This window comes from Simochromis diagramma, unplaced genomic scaffold (assembly GCF_900408965.1).
Source record: "Simochromis diagramma unplaced genomic scaffold, fSimDia1.1 OVJJ01000334.1, whole genome shotgun sequence".
Lineage (NCBI taxonomy): Eukaryota > Metazoa > Chordata > Actinopteri > Cichliformes > Cichlidae > Simochromis > Simochromis diagramma.
Genome location: NW_024386764.1, coordinates 148,329 through 153,782, shown reverse-complemented (window position 1 = coordinate 153,782; position 5,454 = coordinate 148,329).

The following is a 5,454-nucleotide window of genomic DNA, read 5'->3' as shown; positions in this document are numbered from 1 at the left end:
AAGGGCTTTGATCAGTGGTTGTTGACAATTGTTGACAATTCAGATTTTGACTGATTCTGATGAAAACTCCAGGCTGTTATTTCTAGGGTGTTTTAGATATTCTTGTGCAGACATTTCAAACTAATAACCTGAAAGTAGGTCGATGGACTGTTTTTCAAGGACACACATCTAGAAGTTTTTGATGTATGAAGCTAAAATTTCACAACACAAATTAGTTCTGTGAAAATCTTATGGAACAACGTCAAGCCTGAAATGTTTTAAAATGTACTGATTTCAGGAAGAATGACCACCTGGACAAACCTCAGGTCATAAATCAGGGGACTAGATCTCATGAATATTTTACAGCCTGTCTGAGAGCTCAGAGCTGGATGTGGAGTCTCTACAGAGTAACAGCATCTCAAAATGGCCTTAAAGCTCATGTTGTCATGTTTCTTTGACCAATCAAAACCACGGTCTGAGACACATACCAGATAAGAGTAACTTTCATGCCCCCCCTCCCCCCCACAGGGAGAGCACAGAGAGGCCAACCTGTCATCAGTGTTTGAATGCCACAGAAACGTTGTTTTTTTAAATAGTGCCTTTTCCTTCATCAGCTCATCAACTCTAGTAAATTGAAAACATTATGAAAGAAAGCAGCTTCACAGATGTTCAGGATCAACTCTGATGATGCCTTTGTCTCCTCCTCAGCCTCAACTGCACACTCTAGACCAGGGGTCCCCAATCCCAGTCCACGAGGGCCGGTGTCCCTGCAGGTTTTAGATGTGTCCTTGATCCATCACATCTGATTTAAATGGATAAATTACCTTCTCAACATGTCTTGAAGTTCTCCAGAGGCCTGGTAATGAACTAATCATGTGATTCAGGTGTGTTGACCCAGGGTGAGATCTAAAACCTGCAGGGACACCGGCTCTCGTGGACTGGGATTGGGGACCCCTGGTCTAGACTCTCGGTAGGAGTTAAATAAGAGTGTCGCTGCACGGCCCTCGGGGCTGATGTGATGGTGGCGTTCGATGACAGTCGTTTAACTCAGAGTGGCAGAAGAAGAAAAGCTCAGTGTTGGTACTCGAACACTCCAGAAACAAACAACAAGCTTCATTGAAAGAGAAACAAAGAGGAGAGGAGGTCAGCGGGCAGCAGAGACAGAGAACAACAGCCAGTTCATGGCCTGGCCACAGCGGCTGCTTTGTTCTCCAGCATCAGGCCATCAGCCCCTCATTGAGCATTCATGTCAATCAGCTGCTCCACTCGCAGAGCAAACACGCTGCTGGACAGATCCAACAAGGTTCAAAAACACAATGGAGAAATGCACCAAGCCCCCAGTATGTCAGTCCTTCATATACGTTCCACAGACACATGTGCTCAACACTGATACCAGATATGTCCCATGATGCTTTGGGTTTTAGACCAGGTGCAGAGCTTTAGTAACACACGATCAAAAACAAGGAAAACACCATAAAAATGCAGAGTAATTGATTTCCACATTTTTAGGGTTGTTGTTTTTGTTCTGTATAGCCAACACTGAAAACATTGTCATCTTTTCACATTTCCTCTTTAGTTAACCCGTCAGTCTAAGTTTGCTCTTCATCATCATCTTCCTCTACCTCTGATGTAACCGTCCGCACTGTATCTCTGATTCTACTCTTTTATATATCGATTTCATCACCTCTTTATTTATTCTCGTTTACTGCTCACTTCATCTCTCACCCTGCTCCAAATCATTGATCCTGATAAATTGTGTTGGCACCCTCTGGTGGTCACAGTCTGCAGCAGCAGCCTTCTGTGGTCAGCTGACTCTGAAGTCTGAACCAATTAAATCAGAGGAAGACTGAAGCAAACTGTTTCTCTGATGATGAGAACAGTGGAGGTAAGTGCTGTGTGACGGACTTTCCACCATGTTATATGGACCAACCTTTGACCTCCCCAAAGGAGGACTTTTGAGGATTTGCATTTTTTCCCTCTTAATATTAAACACCTTCATTTTGTGTTTACTTGTGTTATCTTTTCTAATGATTAAATTTGTCTGACGATCTAAAACCTTTAAGTGTGGCAAACACAAAAAGAGGACGTCAGGAAGGGGGCGAACACTTTTTCACACCACTGTAACTCAAAGGATGAACCAACAGCCAGTCTGTGAGACACAGAGGGATATGTAGAGTTGGATATCTTGAGACCGGTCTTGCTGTCTCAGATTGACATAGTGGTCGGGAGATTTGGAGTCAACAGTATCCATGAACGTAACGTTCGATAATGTGCCATGCGCAGAAGCATCAGCTCTAAGAGCCGTGCTTACAGAGCGCTTTGTAGTGAATCAGAAGAGTCGACTCCCATTGAGCGAGAGCCGCTCCTCACTTAATTTCCTTTGGCTGCTCAGCTCTCACACAGTGGCTCAGCTATGCTCCAATCCCTCCATATTGTGGCCAATCACATGTGAGGATACAGGATAATATCATTATGTGAAAAACAGAGAGGGTGAGAGATGCAACAGTCAAGTGGAGCATACGTCTGTCCTCTCAGTGAGTGATTGAGACAGTAGACAGTGGTGAGGAGGGCTGTGCCAGTGCAAAAACACATAAATATGCCCGACACCCGTAAACGAAGCAGCATCTGGCTGCAGTTTAAAGACTTTTTTGTCTCCGCCTCAGTCTTGGTCTTGTCTCAACTTTGTTTTAGTCTTGACTCGGTCTGTCTTGGTCTCGATACCCTCTGGTCTTGGTATTGTCTTGGTCTTGGTTTAGGCGATCTTGACTACAAGTCTAGGAATATGTTTGGTGTCTCTGGAGACTTCATATGTTCTCCAGGTTAATCTGATTTGATTATTGAGAGATAAGTTGGCAGCTTTTATTACTCCATAAAAAAGAGAAATAAAATGAAAAGAAAATCAATGTAATGAACATTATATTATTTTATATGACAGAACAGAACACACCAATATTTAGATCACACACTAAAAATTGATTGAAATGGTTAGGAATGGAGTTACTAATGAGATAATACATGTTTATTGGAACTTTTTGGTTTCTGGATAACTAAACACACCCCAGGTCAAACAGACCCAGGAACATCATTGGTGTACCTGAGCAGGGTTAAAAGGTGATTCTGAGCTCATCTTCTCAGTGACTGCTGTAAAATAAAATAAATAAATAAATAAAATTATAAATGAACACGCAAAGCAAATTATTGTGCAACAGTTGCAGAACAAAGAGGGAATAATGCAAATGTACACTTACAATTTAAAACAAGATAACAACGTGTATTTATTAAAACCGAAGAGAAATTTGGTTTAAAAAAACAAAAAAGAAATGTTTCTCCTAAATTCAGCCAGCAGACAGGTTTATATATTTAAGGTTTATAAACTTTGTTCTGTATGTCGAGTATAAAATGTGTCCATGTGCATGTGTTTGACTGTATTAGACCTAAATCTGAAGAAGATATGTGTTTCTACTTGTCCTACATTAGATATATTAGTATATTTACATTAGCTAACGTTGCATAAACAGTCTGACTGCAAAGCAACAAATGAAGCTAAAAACAGACAAACTGATGATGACTTTGTACACATGATGAAGACAACAGGTGTTATCTTACCTGTTCAGTCTATACCGTACTTTTCTGCCATCTCTCTGAGACAACTGCACAGATTTTGCACAGATATGAGATCTCATGTGATTTCATGATATCACAGGAGCTTCTGCCTATGAGTCACATGACCACAGCCTGGCTAGATTGTATCAAGTTATATCAACATGACTGAATTTAACAAATGTTAAGTAAACTGTACATGATTTAACTACTTTCATTGTGAAAATTTATAATTGCTTTGTTTAAATTACACTACTTGTTAACAAAACCACCAAATTTCACTTTATCTCACTCAGATGTCCAACAGAACAAATGTTAATGAATAATCTTAAAACATTAAATTCAGCTAAATTTTGACTGAGCTAAATCAGTGGCTCATGCCCCACATGCCTCTGTTAGTAAGTTTTGTTAGCCGGGTCTGTTTATCGGTGTGAAGCCAAACGAACTTAAATGTTTTAGGATAAACCGAGCAGACAGTTCACTCTTTAAGCTAAGTGTATTTATGGGAGCCAAACAGCTGCCCGTGGACTGTGGTGAAGACACAGACTCAACCATGCTGTGCTGAAGTTTGTCCTTAAAGCGCTCTTATCCAGTATAAACCACTAATAATGAGACAGACAGTAGATGGAAAAGTCCTCCTCCTGTTTCTTTTGTTGTTAACTGCCATGGTTTGTTTTCTTTCTGCAAGTGTCCAGAGTCAGAAGGTGAGAGGAGATGGGACACTGGCTCTCCATCCTTTGCCATTACTCGCCTCTTCCTCAAAGCCATGCTCACCTCAGCTATCAATGTACCCGCTCCATTCCAGTCACACCTGTCAATTATCAGTTTACCCTCACTGACCCACGGCCACGTCCAGCTCTAAAAACACTTTACTACGAATAAATCTGTTTTCTTAATGAAACACTGTAAAATGTATGTGCTGTCTCTGCGTTTGAGTCCAGTTTTTCCTGTCGGCCTGTGACACTGCATCCCTGATGATACACCAGGACAGATCCAGCAGTGTGTGAGGAAGAGGAGGAGAAAAAGGAGCCAGCAGCAGCTGAGAGATGGAGAGGAGAACAGGGGGAGTACAGACAGCCGTTCTCTGTACTTGTTAAAAACAATTAAAATACATTCTAGATATTTCCAACACAAAATATAACAGCTACCTATACAGTGGCAAATACGTGGTGACAAAGAGAATCCAGATCAACTGGAAAATAAGACTGTTTTTGTAAAATGAAAAGTTTTATCAATGTAGCAGAGCAGTGAGTCCCTGCTGCTGCTACTGGACAAACACCTCCTTGTCCATGTTTCTGTGTCTGAAGACTACCAGGACAGGATGGATCTGTTAAGGAGGAAAAGATGGACAGACAGCTTTGATAATACTTTGATTTACCCAGAATGCATTTAATGAAAATATTGTTTTCAAAGTGGGATTGTGCTGCTTTTAGTGGGAAAGGTTTACAGCTCTTCTAAATAAAATAATGTAGCTACAATATGTTCATGAACCTGAAGTTTGCAAGTATCAGCATCAAATCATGAATGTGAAACTCCTGGTGTTTCATGTGTCCTGATGCTCAGTCATCCAAGTAAACAAATGCCAAAAATGCTCATCTGGACATAGTGTTTTCTGGGACATGGTGTTTTCTGGGGCATGGTGTTTCACACAAATATAAATAAAATAAACACGCTGTCCAACACATCTGTAGCTGCTGCTGTCACACATGCTCGGTGACAGCAGCAGTGTGTTATACCTTCTTGGTCTTCTTGACCTTTGAAGCCTGTCACCAAATCCCAGCAGATTCTTCACCAGGACCCTTTGTGATAGGGGGAGTGTTCGCCCGGGGTGCCAAACAGGCTAGGACCGCCACTGGCCCTGACAAACTCAGCTGA